General features: G+C 41.9%; 1 pseudogene; it reads right to left on the reverse strand.

Annotated features, from left to right (window-relative positions):
• Positions 1-616: 616 nt before the first annotated feature.
• LOC141517973 (sepiapterin reductase-like) lies at positions 617-3,647 on the reverse strand (annotated as a pseudogene).
• Positions 3,648-16,079: the final 12,432 nt, after the last annotated feature.

Consider the following 16,079-nt stretch of genomic DNA (forward strand, 5'->3'; position numbering starts at 1 on the left):
GATCTTGGTGCATAAGTCCAAAGGGTGAAGAGAGGAATGGAGAAAGCTCAGACTGGTCATTTTTTCGATTTCCTGGATGTGATGCCAACCAAGAAAAGCTACTCTAGCAGAGAGTCTTTGCCATCCCTTCTGCATACTCAAGTGGTTGTATTTGTTTGACCCCAGGAAACAAAAGAAGAGAAATGCTACAGGATTGATATTTCCTAAGAAAGAGAACTATCCAAAAATGTCATGGGCTGCTTTGGGATGTGATGGGTATGATGGAGGGAGTTCATGGTCAGGTACCTGTTAGATCTCTTGAAAGTCTTTCCAGAAGCAAAATTCTATGGTTCTTGAATCATTCACGAATACACTAAATTTTGCAATCATATTCCAGCTTTGTCACTTGCTACCTGTTAAAATTTGTCTTCTCTGGGCTTCTGTATATCTATAAAATGGAGGGGGTTGGGCCAGCTATTTGTAAGGTCTCTTCCAGCTTTAAATTTTATAACCTATGTTTTTATTTAGTGAAAATAAACTGTGCTTTGATGCCTTATGACAATGTTTAACATCAAATACATAAGAGGAGAGGGTGGTTGGAGGTGTCTTAAAAGGAGTAGAGGAGGGCATGAGTAACCTATTCATCAAAGAAATCAATGTGGGTCCCAGACTCAAAGGTGTTTTCTTGCAACAGCTCCATCAGTTTCTGGCCAGACACAGTGCAGTCCACTGGTCCCTCACTCTGAGATGGCTGATCCTTTGTGAATGCTTTGGCAGTCTTTCTCATGTGTGTGTCTATGGGACCTGAGGAGCACCAAAGACAAGAGCAAAAGAAAAGAGGAAAGGAAAGGGGATGAGATTGAGGAGACAAAAATCACTTGGCTTTGGAGCCTATGAAGGTTCTGACAGTCCCTTAGGACTTGGCAGCTCATCAATGCCTCTGAGACCTTGAACTTATACCTTATATCAAAAGAAAAACTGTCCCTATCTTGTTTCCCCTACTGTTAAAGGATCAGCCATCCTTAGCTTCCTTCCCAGATATACCTCTTTATCTTAAGATTCTAAGGATTCTGTGAAATAATGTCCCCAAATCTAGGACTGCCAAAGGAAGGTGAGGCCCTTATAATCTTTGGCTGTCTCATATCTGATTACTACATCGCTTCCAACAGACAAGGGACTGCTTCCAGACAAGGGCTGTGTTGCCCATCAAAGAATCATGGCATCCCAGAGTTAGAGCTAGAAGAGAGGAAGAAGCCATCAATTTCAAATCCCTCCTTTTACAAAAGAGTAGACCGAGATCCAGAAAATTTAATGACTGGCTATGGGTCATACAGTTAAGAACTGTCTGAGGTGGGCTTTGAAACTAAATCTTCCTGAGTCCAACTCAATTCCTCAGTACATTTCATAAGAACAGCTGTTATTTCCCCTCCATGAAATAAAAAAGATTGATAAATATAAGCACTGTGTCTCCTCCATCAATCTAGGAGCTTTCTGAGAGTAGGGACTAGGTACCCTCTATCAAAGTAGGAGTTCCTTGAAGACAGAGATCTTTTTTTCAGTATCTCTCCTCCCAAAAATTAATTATAGAATTATATAATCAAAAATTTCTTATACTAAGTTCAGCACATTGGTTGACTGATTCACTGTTTTCTATTTCTCTCTTTAAACCGACCTCTGAACAATTTCCTGAATTCCTCTCCAGGACTATCTCCCTGGGGTATAGCTCAGCACTCTTACATCAGGTTCTTTGGCTGCTAAGACCTGGGACAACATGTCCCTGGCAGCTTTCCCCACACAGTACAAGACCCAACTCTTGGTGCGTTTTAGGGCAAACTAGGAGGAAATATTGACCACAAATCTGGAGCTTGGGGGGAAGGTCCTCAGAACACCTGAAGTGAGGCAGAGTTCAGAGGTGATATTCAGACTCCAATAGTCATTTACTTCTTCTGGGTCAGTGAAATCCATGATGCCTTTGGAGGGATCACCCAGGGAACCTTCAAGAACCAGACCAAAATCAGGAATTGTATTAATCAATGTGAGTCTACCATTCAATACATGTGGAGGTGATCTCAGGTTTGAAGGTATTTACCTATTTATCAATTTATCTGCTATCTCAAGGTGGGGGAAAACTCTAAGATCAACTAATTCTACTCTCTTATATTGTAATGAGGAAATTGAGGCCAAAGATAAGTTAGGGAGCACCTTCCCCATCCCCATTTCTGTCTAAAGAAATCCAGAGTCCCATTCTACTCTGACCCTTAGGCCCACTCTCCTTTTTTCAACACTAATTGCTTGGGATCCATCTACCCTCCCCTTGCTCCCAGGAACATTCTTACAATCTGCTCTGCTCCTTTGCCCTCCTAATCCTTGCTGTCAACCCAAGTTCCATTGGCCCTTTCCTTCTGTCCTGCAGCTGAAACCTCCTATATGTGTTTCCTCCATTAAAATGAGAGCTTCTTTCTTTAGAGTTAAGACTGTCTCACTCTTCTTTTTGTATCCACAGTGACTGGGCAGAGTTATTTACACAAGGTCATATAGTTCCTCAGTTGAAGAAATGACTATAATGTAAACAAATACAAAATCATAAAAATAAGATTTTTCAAAATAGTTTAGCAAACCACAAGAGGTCACTATTTTTCCAAACCTCCTCTACAAAATGTGTGTCCAGATAAAATATGCCAGCTTGTAAAAACTGTCAGGAGTTAGCAATCTCAAACCCCTTGGGGCCTGGTATCTTGGGCAATGAGTGGGCCTCAACCATTAGAGTAAGACTATTTTCTCATACTCATTTGGAATCATAAAAGGGAGAGGAGGGGAGAGGAAGGAAAAATGAGAAAAGGACCTTGTTAGATGGGGTGGGGGGAAGTAGTGTGTGGACTTTGACCCAGACTCTCCAACAGGCTTGGTGGCTTGGTAGCCAGACTCAAAGCTACTCCATATTTAAACAAAAATTTTTAAAAAATTTAAAAATATTTTTGAAAAGTGGGGCAACAAGGTGGTGTAGTGGTTAGAGCCCCAGCCCTGGAGTCAGGAGGACCTGAGTTCAAATCCAGACTCAGACAATAATTGCCTAGTTAGGTGACCTTAGGCAAGTCATTTAATACCATTGCCTTAAATAAATAAATAAAAATGTTAAAAACAAAAAAGAAAAGAAAGAAATGAGAAAATGAAAAGAACAGGAATCTAATTTAGGGACAAGCCTACTAGATTTATAATCAGAGGACCAGAGTTCAAATTCTGACTCACTACCTTCTTTAAATTCTAGGTGAGTCACTTTGGGTAAGTGAAAAGAGAGTTCTGGCACATTCTGAACCCAATCCCGTATGACTTTGAACCAGTCTCTCTTCGGGATTCTGTCTCTTATGCATAAAACTTGGGGGTCTGGGCAGGCACTTGGGTCATGATTCCCGAGGCCTGCTCACCCCCTCCTCCCATCATCCTGTCCCCATCACCCGGAAGATTGCTGCCAGGATTGTTGATGAGCAGGAGCCACTGCAAGTCCAGGGGGCAGGGCAACCCCTGAAGCCCAGCCTCGCTTCCCTGATGGGTCGGTGGGCACAGCCCCCACAAATCTGGGCAGGCTGCCCCCAGCAGGCTGGCAAGCTCCAGTCCAAGCCCCACCAGGCCACGGTCAGAATGCACACGCCCCAGCCCAGGCTGCCTTCCATGGCCCCCTCTCCACGTCTGGCTCGCCCAACTCTGCCCTTTGAAGCATCAGTCTCCAGCTACCCTTGGGAATCAAACACCCAAACCAGGGTAGGACCCACCCCCAGACTGGAGCAGCCCCCCACAAACTCCAAAACCCAGTCTTTGGAGCAATGTTATCAACCTAAGACCCATAACTGTAAAAGGGGATGGACTTAACAGCCACCATTATATCAATTTAATAGCCATCATTATATGACAGAAACTTAATAGACATCAGTATGCAAACTTATTAACTATCATTATACTTATAGAAACTTAATTGCCATCAGGATATAATATATATAAATTTAATAATCAACCACAAACTTTAATAGACATCAGTACATAAACTTAATAGTTACATTTAAATAATCATAATAACTATATTATGATTATTGAAACTTAATTCCATCAGCAATAATGTATATAATGCATATAAATGTAGATAAACTTATAGGTATATAATGTAAATAAAAACTCACCAACAAAATTTAATAGACATCAGTATATAAAATTAATAGTTATATTATGCTTATAGAAACAATTGCCATCAGGATATAATGTATATAAACTTAATAACCATCAAGAAAATTTAATAGACATCAATATATAACCTTAATAGTTTTCATTACACTTATAGAAACTTAATGCATATGAACTTAAAAACCACCTACAAAAATAAATTAATAACTTAATGTATATAAACTTAATAACCACCTACAAAACTTAATAGGTAACAGAATGTAAGCTTAATAGCTATATTATACTTATAGAAACTTAATTGCCATCAGGATATCATGTATATAAACTTAATAACCACCAAGAAAACTTAGTAGACATCAGTATATAAACTTAATAGCTATCATTACACTCCTAGAAACTTAATGGCATTCAGTACATAACACATATAAACTTAATAACCACCAACAAAACTATCACATAAGCATGCAACTTAAGGGAGAAGTCAAGAAAGAAGCATCTGTTAAGTGTTTACTATCAGGCCTAATACTGAATGCTTTACATCTTGTCCTCCCAACAACTGGACAAAGTGGGAGAGCAGTATTGTCCCATTACAGGCCTGAATATAAATTCAGAATTCATATACCTCAAAATCAGCAGGTGGCAAGAATACAGATGGGGAAGGGGACAAACTAGACATTTCGATATTCACTTTCCACAGCCTCGGAAAGGCTATTTTGTTGGATGGAACTTTAAAAATCATGCTGCGTGACTGAAGAGAGGATTCAACCACAAAGGGGGGCGGGCAGGGAGGAAGAGGGTGAAGTGGGAATTGAATAAGCATGCTCAGTAAGTCTGCTAGTTTAATAGATGACTGCCTAGGTTCCCAGAGTGCCGCCTGCTGCTTACATTTATAGTTATCCTATCTCTAGGCTCATATTACCTCTTTATGGAATACTGAGAGAGTAGGCCTGGGGCTCAAATTGATACCTGACCCTTAAATTCTCAGTGTTCCCAGGGAACTCCAAAACTAGGTGCCAATCTGCATCAACTGGAGAAGTTTCTTCAACCAGTCTCCAAATCAGTGAAATCATATGGCAAAAGAGATTCTAGAAAGTAAGAACCAATGCACTAGGGTGAGGTTAAAAATGTAATAAAATAAACACTTAAGTGGTACTTGACCCTTAATATGTCATTCACGAGACTGACTTCAACCATCAAAAACTTCTGTCAGCTAAGAGAATCCTGATCTTCTGAACCAAAGACAGGAAAGGTATCTGGTGGCTTCATCTCCCATTTGACACCTTAGGTTTGTTCTCAGTCCACCAGGAAGTCAGGAATCAGAATTACTGGTCTCAAGTTTCCATTAGCTTGTGCTTGAATAGGGAAGCTTAGATGCTTCTTCCATGTAACTATCTAATCATTTAATACATATCTTGCCCTCCCTCAACCAAGTGACAAAGTAGGAAATACAAATGAGTAAATATTACAGTGCACCCATCACCTAGAAACATACATTATCTCATTTAGCATGCTGAAAGATGGGTCTATAAGTATTTTTTATCATAATTTTCAAATGAAGAACAAGTTCCAGAGGGTTTAAATGACTTTCCCAAGGAAACATAGATAATATCAGAAGCAGAGTTTGAACCTGGGCTTTTTGAATATTCAGCATTTGAACTCTCAAATTATGCTGCCTATCCTCAGAAGGAATAAGAGATGCAGCACCTCCTTTCCAGACTCTGGAAAATGAGCAGACTGAGAAAAAGAATGGCTAGAAGTGGAAAGGGCTGCCAGGGATGTGGAAACCCCAGCAATGGGAGAAGATGGAAGGAATATGAAAAGAAGTCAAAAATGATGGAAAGTGTTAACAAAGAACAGATACTCTAAGGACAGAGTGGAAGAATAGGGTAGAGAGGACAAAGATTAGACAGGAAGGAAGGAAGGAAGGAAGGAAGGAAGGAAGGAAGGAAGGAAGGAAGGAAGGAAGGAAGGAAGGAAGGGAGGGAGGGAGGGAGGGAGGGAAGGAAGAAGGAAAGGAGGAAGGGAGGAAGGAAGGAAGGAAGGAAGGAAGGAAGGGAGGGAGGAAGGGAGGGAAGGAAGAAGGAAAGGAGGAAGGAAGGGAGGAAGGAAGGAAGGAGGAGGAGGAGGGAGGAAGGAAGGAAGGGAGGGAGGGAGGGAGGAGGGAGGGAGGAAAGGAGGAAGGGAGGGAGGGAGGGAGGAAGGAGGGAGGGAGGAAGGGAGGGAGGGAGGAAGGGAGGGAGGAAGGAAGGGAGGGAGGGAGGAAGAAAGAGGAGGAGGAGGGAGAAGGAGGGAGGAAGGAAGGGAGGAAGGAAGGGAGGAAGGAAGGGAGGAAGGGAGAGAGGAAGGAAGGGAGGGAGGAAAGAAGGGAGGGAGGGAGGAAGGAAGGAAGGAAGGGAAGGAGGGAGGGAGGAAAGAAGGAAGGAAGGAAAGAAGGAAGGAAGGAAGGGAGGGAGGGCAGAAGGAAGGGAGGGAGGAAGGGAGGGAGGGAGGAAGGAAGGGAGGGAGGGAGGAAAGAAGGAAGGAAGTAAGGAAGGGAGGAAGGAAGGAAGGGAGGGAGGGAGGGAAGAAGGAAGGGAGGTGGAAGGAAGGAAGGAAGGGAGGAAGGGAGGGAGGAAAGGAGGGAGGGAGGGAGGGAGGGGGAAGAAAGGAAAGAAGGGAGGGAGGAAGGGAGGGAGAAAGGGAGGAAGGGAGGGAGGGAGGGAGGGAGGGTGGAAAAAAGAGGAAGTCAGAAAGAAGAAAGAAAAAAGAGGGGAGAAAAGAAAGGAAAGAAGGAAGGAAAGGAAGAAGGGGAAGTGAGTTGGGAAGGAGTAGGCTTACTGGGAGAGGAGGATTGTTTCACTGAAAATTGTGCAGGATATCACTACTAGGTATGTATCCCAAAGAGATCACAAAAAGGGTAAAAAAACATATATACAAAAATATTTATAGCAAACTCTTTTCATAATTGAGGGGATGCCCATCAACTGGGGAATGCTTGAGTAAATTATGGTATGTGAATGTGATGGACCACTATTGTTTTATATTAAATTATTAGGGACAGAACTTCAGAATAGCCTGGAAAGACTGACATGAACTGATACTGAGAGGAATGAACAGAATCAAGAGAGCATCATACGACTAATAATAACAATGAATGGTGACCAACTATGAGGGACTTGTTCATTTCAGCAGCACAATAATCCAAGACAATTCTAAAAGACTTGTGATGGAATTTAAATGAAGACCAAATCTTGCTATCTTCAATTTTTAAAAGTTGTCTTATGTATTATTTTTTCTCCCTAATGTTTTTCCCCATTTTGATTTGATTCTTGATTACTGTCTGTCAGAGGAAGGAGGAGGAGGGAAGAGAAAGAGGGAGGAAAATATGAAACTATTAGTCTTGGAAAAAATGATTGTTGAAAGCTATCTTTGCATGTAGTTGGAAAAAAGAATAAATAAAATTTTTTTAAAAAGGGAAAAAAAGAAAGCTGTCCCGGGAGGCTCTGTGTTCTAGTGCTCTGCATATTTGGTGGTCTCTTGTTTCCCAAAACTCTGTTCCAACTTCAGAAATTAGATTGCTGGACAGCTCCCAGACCCTCAATGTTTGAAGAGAAACACTAGGAACTCTCTCTCTCTCTCTCTCTCTCTCTCTCTCTCTCTCTCTCTCTCTCTCTCTCTCTCTCTCTCTCTCTCCCTCTCTCTCTCTTCTCTTCTCTTCTCTTCTCTTCTCTTCTCTTCTCTTCTCTTCTCTTCTCTTCTCTTCTCTTCTCTTCTCTTCTCTTCTCTTCTCTTCTCTCTCTCTCCCTGCCCTTTCTGTCAAATAAAGTCTTCTATGGTCCTTTAAAATCAGACTGAAAACTCACCTCTTCTAGGAAGCTTCTCATAATTGATTTCCCCTAACTTTATTGTTCTTCTGTTCTGAATCTTTCTACACAACATGAATAGTTACTATTGCCTTTCCCCCACCTTGTGAGATTTTCTAGGTTTATAGTGAAGTCATAGAGTCCTGACTCCACTATTTACTGGCTATATCACTTTGGCCAAGTCTCTTAAGTTCTCTGAGCCTTAATGGTTTCATCTGGAAAATGGAGATAACAATTTATTACTGGAGTCACTGTTGTGAAGGAAGCATTACAGAAATGAGTTATTGTTAGGATCAAGAACCTGCTATGCCCTCAGTTCTGCTTTAATGTAGAGCACAGAAGAGGGGAAAAAAGGAAAGCCGCTGTCCTCAGCTTGTACATTAGTCTACATTGGCTAATAAAAACATGAAGACAAGGAAAAATGCAGTCCAATGTAGTGATGTTAGTCCTTCATTCACAAAGAAGACCATATCAGGGAGGTGATGCCATGACAAGCACATGAATTGAATTTGAGTGAGAGGGGGCTGAGGTGAGTTCCCAGGCTCACTTTCTCTTCCAGAGCTATCTGGATCCAGTGGCCAGATATGGATCAGGATGACTGCAGATGGCTCTAGATGTAAGACTAGCAGGGCTAAGTGATTTGCCCAAGGTCACACAGATAGTAAATGTCAAGTTGCTGAGGCTAGATTCAAACTCCTATCCTCCTGGCTCCAAGACCAGTGCTCTACCCACTGTACCACCTAGCTAGGACTGAAAAATGCAGTAGAATTTCAGGGCAAAAAAAACAGTGTAGGTTGAAGTCAACAGGAAGGCTAAACTGATTTCCATTTGAAGGACAGATAGAATTTTGACAAGGTCAGAATGAGAACCATGCATTTGGGGAGACAATGGGAAGATCTGACTGACCTGTAGAAAGAAATAAAGCTTGATAATTCACCTTGGGCCAGTTCTTGTCATCTTGTGGAGTTCTCAGTATCCTGTATCCTGCCTTTGTTATGTCTTTATTTACACAGGTCGTTCACACCTGTGATGAATCAGTATCAGTCTCTCTCTCTCTCTCTCTCTCTCTCTCTCTCTCTCTCTCTCTCGTAAATTCTAAGTCTGGATATGAATGAACTTGGGTCTTCCTGATTCCAAGTCCAGTACTCTATCTACTGCACTGCCTAGCTACCCCTTTTATATTTAGTATTTTATTTTTTACTCCATTCTAAAATTGATTATATTTTTATTATTAATTTATTTATTTTTTAATTTTATATTTTTTCCCCTAATCTTGCTTCCTGCCCCCCACCACCCCACAGAAAGCAGTCTGTTAGTCTTTTTTTTTCTTCTTTTTTCTTTTTTAGGTTTTTGCAAGGCATTGGAGTTAAGTGGTTTGCCCAAGGCCACATAGCTAGGTAATTATTAAGTGTCTGAGGTTGGATTTGAACTCAGGACCCGACTCCAGGACTGGTGTTCTATCCACTGTACCACCTAGCTGCCCCAATCTTTTACTCTTTACATTGTTTCCATGCTATACATTGATATAAGTTGAATGTGTTGAGATACTAGCTGTCCTTTTTTGAAAGCACTTGGGTTCAAATCTTGTTTCTGCTGCTCACTGTCCATGGACCTCAATTTCCTCAATCTGTAAAATGTAGGGATAAGATTAAGTGATCTCAAAAGACTATCCCAGAAATAATTACTCATATGCAACTTTTACCATGAGACTTCCCAACTCTCCAATTCCTGATTTTTCATGATTTGCCTGGATCTTTCAGTCAGTCTTATTTCATTCTCACTTACATTATAGTAATATATCCTTGTTTCCACTAGAATGTAGTTCCCTGAAAACAGGATTTGTATCATTTCTGTTCTGGAAGCCCCAGTTTCTTACACAGAACCTTTAAAACAGCAGTCACTTAATAAATATTTGTGTTTTCCCAGCTTGTGACCATAGTAGCTCAGAACTAGAAGGCACTTTAGAGATAATCAAGTCCAAAACTTTTTTGTCGTTGAGGAAACTGAGTCTCAAAAGAAGAGAAATACTTGCCTAAGATTTAGTTAATGAGAGATCTAGGACCTCAGGACTCCTTACATCCCAGACCATCACTCTCCATTAAAACTATGTTGACCATTTATCTGCGCTGACCTAGCAGAGCTGGTGGGAGAATGGGAAATACTTGACAAGGAGGTGTTTTTAAAATAATGAGTAATGGATAAAAGAAAAGAATTGTATGATAATTTATTTTTATAATCACAGAATTTTGCTTTAAGTGATATATCCAGGTACTATAGAAAATGGCAGCTAGTACAGAGGAAAGAGGACTGGATTTGGAAGCAAAAGACATAGGTTCAAGTCAGAGCTTGGCCATCCACTAACTACGACCTTGGGCAAATCACTCAGTCTCTCTGGGTCTCAATTTTCTCATATGCAAAATGAGGAAATTGTGCTCAAGGGTCTTTGATATCCCTTAAAGTTCTAAAGGTAATATTCTTTGAACTTTAAAGAAAATCTCTTTCTCCTTCTCTCTCTCTCTCTCTCTCTCTCTCTCTCTCTCTCTCTCTCTCTCTCTCCTAATTCCATCTCCACCCACCCCAGAAAGAAATACTTCAGTTTTCTTCATTCCAGTGTCTCAATAGCATGAGAAAGATCCCATACTGGACATTAGAGGAAGAGGAAGGAAACAATGATGAGTGCCCCTATACCCTTTTCTCTCCCAGCACCAGTAAGTCCTCAAAAGAGGACCCATAATCCATTGGAGGGATAAAGGATTTTCCCCTGCAAGGGAGAGAGAAACTGATTTGATGTGGGAGATAGGGCTTCTATCCCTGGATAGGCCTTACTTATATAGGTAAGATAAAATTCCTAACCTTGGAGAATTCTACATGATGGAAAAGGCATGATCCCCACCATGAGGGAATACTGACTAAAATGAATATGATATGACCTTCATCTCAAGGTTCTAATCTCATGAATAAAGCACAATCCCCAGTCTTAGCAATCACTTTCTCAAATGGGAGACTTGGCCCCCACCACCGCTCCTTACCATAGGGAGCTCCTGGATCCATGAAGATTTAACAGTTAGGTGAAGTTCCTTTGCTGAAGCAAGGCCTCTTATTATAAGGCCTGGCTTCTCTTTTCAGAAAGGACTACCAGAAGGTGGCAGCAAAATTTGATATTTTTTTCAGCTGTAGTGGACAAAATTAGAAAGTTGACTTACCTGTTCATTCTAAGAGTTCACAGGGAGTAGAACACCCTACTGGTTGCTGAGGACATAGAATGAATGAGCTCCTACCAGCGTGGAACCTGGTGGTTGTTCCGTGAAAGTCCCAGGAAGAGTGGGGAGTTTCTTTCTCTGTGTTTGCATCTCCAGTGTTGAGTCTAGTAGGGCTCTAACACAGAGAAGGTGTTTTATCAGTGTTTATTGCCTGAGCTTGGTGTTTTGAACTGGAAGGGTATGTAGAAGGCAGGTCATATGAGCCCGTAATGAAGAAGCTAAAATCTATGGAGATTAAGAGGCGTCCTAGGAGAACAGAAAGAATTCTGAGCCTGGAATCAGGAGCTGCCTGAGCTCAAATCTGCCTCTGACACTTAATAACCATGGGGTTATGGACTACTGAATTAACCTAGCAAGTATCCTTTGCTTCCGACCAAAAATCATAGGTCATAAGAGCTTTGGGGTTAGGAGAGATGTTAGAGTCACGTAGCAAGTGAGTGTCTGAGGCAGGATTTGAACCGTGGTTTTCCTCCCTCTAAGACCAGTGTTCCTCTTCTCCTTTTCAAGGCTAGAAAAAAACAGAGAATAATAGTAATGATTTGTACTTTACATAATACTTAAAGGTTTGCAATGACATATAAATGGTTTTATACACATACCTGGCCCATTTAATCCCTGCAGCAACCCTGTAATGTTAGTGTTATTATGCCCATTTCACAGTTGAAGAGATCAAGGTTCAGTGACTTCCCCAGTGTCACACAGCTAGTATTAGAGGTGGGATTTAAACCTAGTCCTTTTTTAAAGAGATTTTATTTATTTTGAGTTTTACAATTTTTACCCCATTCTTGCTTCCCTCTCCCCCCCCCCCCCCAGAATGCAATCTGTTAGTCCTTACATTGGTTCCATGTTATATGTTGATCTCAGTTGAATGTGATGACAGAGAAATCATATCCTTAAGGAAGAAAAATAAAGTACAAGATAGTAAAATTACATACTAATGTAACATTTTTTTTCTAATTTGACAGTAATAGTCTTTGGTCTTTGTTCAAAGTCCATACTTCTTTCTCTGGATACAGACGGTCTTCTCCATTGCAGACAGCCCAAACTTGTCCCTGGTTGTTGCTCTGCGTGGATGAGCAAGTTCCTGAAGGTTGATCATCACTCCCATGTTGCTGTTGGGGAGTACAGTGTTTTTCTGGTTCTGCTCATCTCACTCAGCATCAATTCATGCAAATCCCTCCGGGCTTCCCTGAATTCCCGTCCCTCCTGGTTTCTAATAGAACAATAGTGTTCCATGACATACATGTACCACAGTTTGTTAAGCCATTCCCCAATTGAAGGACATTCATTTAATTTCCAATTCTTTGCCACCACAAACAGGGCTGCTGTGAATATTTTTGTACAAGTGATGTTTTTACCCTTTTTCCTCATCTCTTCAGGGTAAAGACACAGTAGTGGTATTGTTGGGTCAAAGGGGATGCACATTTTTGTTGCCCTTTGGGCATAATCCCAAATTGCTCTCCAGAAAAAACCTAGTCTTTTTTGACTCAAGGTCTAATCACCCTCCTATCCTGAATTCTCTGAAAACTTGTGGCATTAATCTTTCCCTTAATTTCTCACCATTAATCTCTTTTGATCTATTGGTCCCTTCCCTGATATCAACAAATATCATTCTGACTCCCCCATACTGAAAAACCACCTTCTCCTGCCCCATAAATGTGTTCACCCTATCATTCTCCATTTGTCCTCCTTCTTTTCATTGTTAGAATCCTAGAAAATCACTTCTCCTTATAGTGATGACTTGGTGATGTGTTACTGGGACGGGCAACCCTTCACGGGGCAGAGATGGGCCTCCCCTAGGGACCGTCTGTCTAGCCATTCCCTTGGCCCCTCCCCTCTAGGAGGGGATTTCCTCCTCAGCCAGGCTCTGGGGGGAAAGGGAAGGAAAATAGCAAAAGCCCCACCTCCGAAGCCAGCTCAGTCATTCATAGCTTCCCTAGCCAATGCTGACTCATGACTAAGAGGAGGAGTTCACATCTGGCTGGAGAGATTTCAAGGGTCCATGAATTTGCATGGGGGGGAACAGATCTTTGTTTTCACTAACCGGTTAAACTTGGTGATCTCTTCAGTTATGCATTTTTTAAAAAATCATGATTCTGAGACAGGATTGACTTCACAAACCTGTTAAATGGGTCCATGACACCATGTAGGTGAAGAACCCCTGGCACAAGGGGGATCCAAGTACAGGTTTTCTCTCACGTGTTGAGGACGTGTTTGAAAAAATCAATTAATAACTCTCCTTTTAAGCTTTAAGCCCCCCAGTCAATGAGCTGCTGATCCAAAACCCAAAACTAAAAATACCGAAATCTTAAATCTGTGTGTGTGTGTGTGTGTGTGTGTTTGTGCAGGTGTTCCCCAGTTGTATCTATTGACTGCATTTGAATAATAAAACATATCCATCTATATGTAGATTTGCAATACTAACTATATCACAACTGCCAACTAAGACACAAGATAAACAAATCTTTAAGGAACATAGATGTTTCTCATCCTGGAAAATATACCTCTGAAAGGAAGAAGGAAATCAGAGAAGGAATAGAGTACTGCCTTGAGTCTAATTCTTTGGAGGACTTTCAGCTAGGCACAATCTGCCCAGATACACCTGCACAGGCCCAGAATCTAGTGCTGCCATGCCTCCCCAGCATGCAGAAGCTCTTTCTGAGTCTCAACTTCTGTGCTATTGCTGCTCTTCTCCTTCCTCACTCTTCTCTGCTTAGGTTGCCAATAATCGATCCCTCAGGATGGGAGAGGCCACCTTGCCAGTCAGTCTGGAGCCATCAGACACAGAACTAAGGCACACTCTTCAAGGGAAGGGCAAGTTGGAGACTTCTGCCTGAGGCCAGTGGGCATCCCCAGCAGTCTGCTCTCTGTAGCGATTCCAAGGCAGTGTGACATTCTTGCCCCCTGACTATGGGGCAGGCCCACCCTTCCCCTCACCAGAAGGCTGTGAAAGACTTTTAAATCACAACTCCAGGAGAAGGGAATATGAGAACAAGAGCTGAAGTTTTCTCTCCCTTTAAATGCTAACATGCGCTGACCCCAGCTGCCTCTCCTTGGGACCTGTTGTGATGATGAGCAAGTCTCTGGTTAGTTAGGGTGACTATTTCAGGAAGGGTGCCCAACAGGTTCACTTCCCTCCCAGATAAACTCCATACTTACCTCCAGCCCCCCACCACTCTTCTACCCTCCATTGTTTTGTCTTCCCCTTTGAGAATGTAAGCTGCTAGAATAGGGACCAGCTTGTTTTCCTGTACTTGTATCCCTAGAAATTAAAGTAGCCTGACCTGAGTCCTTACTAAATTCTCTCTCTCTCTCTCTCTCTCTCTCCCGATCTCTCTCGTCTCTCTCCTTTCTCTTTTTCTTTCTCTCTTCCCCTCTTTCCCCCCTTCTTTCTCTCCCTCTGTCTTTCCCTTCCACTCCTTTTGCTTCTCCCTCTCTCCTCTCTTCTCCCTCTTTCCCTTCCAACTCCCACTCTCCTCCCCTCTCCTCTCTTTTTAAAAATGTATTTATTTATTTAGATGGATCAAAGGGTATACACATTTTTGTTGTCCTTTGGGAATAATTTCAAATGGGTCTCCAGAAATGTTGGATGAATTCACAGCTCCACCAACAATGTAGGTGTCCCAGATTTCTCACATCCCTTCCAGCATTGATCATTGTCCTTTCTCCCTCTCCTTTTTCCTCCCCCAACTCTCTTCCTTTCTATTTCCTTCCTATTTCTTTCCCCTCTTTCTTCCCTTTTTTCACCCCCTCCCCTTTCTTCCCCTTACCTTTCCCTGTTTCTTTCTTTTTTTTTTTTTAGTTTTTGCAAGGCAAATGGAGTTAAGTGGCTTGCCCAAGGTCACACAGCTAGGTCATTATTAAGTGTCTGAGACCAGATTTGAACACAGGTACTCCTGACTCCAAGGCCAGTGCTTTATCCACTGCGCCACCTAGCCGCCCCCCTTTCCCTGTTTCTTCTCTCTTTCCCTTCTCCTTTCCCTTTCCCTACCACTCCCCTACTTTCTCTGGATTTTCTCACATTCAAGAATTCAGCCCCATCTTCCAAACTAGATCTCCTAGGTCAGGCAGTGGCTTAGGATGGAAGTGAGAGTATTATAGGGGTAATCACACTATAAGACCCTCTCTTCTTGGATACCCCAGTTTCCCTTGATTTCCTTAATCTTGCTCTGTCTTGATGCTTCTCCTACTTCCATGACTGCTCCATTTCACTCCCCTTTCTTAGTTTGTCATCAATTTTGCTTCCCTAAACATAGATGTCCTATAAAGCTCTCTCCCTGGCCCTAGTTTCATTCTCTAAGTTCTCAGGCTTATTGACCTTATGAGTTCCTACACGTTCATCTTTTTGCAAATGATGCTCCACTCTCCTTTGAATTCCAGGCCCTCATTACCATCCACCTGTGATACAGGTTCATTTGCAGGTTCTGTTACCATCTAACTTAATATATCCAAAAGAGAATGTATCATTGTTTCTATTAAATCTGGTCTTCTTCCAGACTCTTCTGTCTTATTTTCCCCTTTTTTTATGGTTCTGTGATCTAACCAACACAAACATCTCTTCCAATGGTACAGAAAAACAACTTAATTGTGGAGTGATTCTTACATATGTCCTCCTACAAATCCTTCCCAGGGAGGTCACCCAACATGCCAGGTGACATTAAATGAATAACATTTGAGCATATCACTCTTTCTTTGTGACCAGTCAGGACCTCCCCTTCCAATCCTGTATCTTTCTGATGATATCTGCTAAGCAACTTTTCCAAAGGAGTCCTTCATGGCCAAGTGTTTTGCATGTGTTAGCCCCCTCCCCCATTTATCACTGTGTAAC

This window comes from Macrotis lagotis, chromosome 1 (genome assembly GCF_037893015.1).
Source record: "Macrotis lagotis isolate mMagLag1 chromosome 1, bilby.v1.9.chrom.fasta, whole genome shotgun sequence".
Lineage (NCBI taxonomy): Eukaryota > Metazoa > Chordata > Mammalia > Peramelemorphia > Peramelidae > Macrotis > Macrotis lagotis.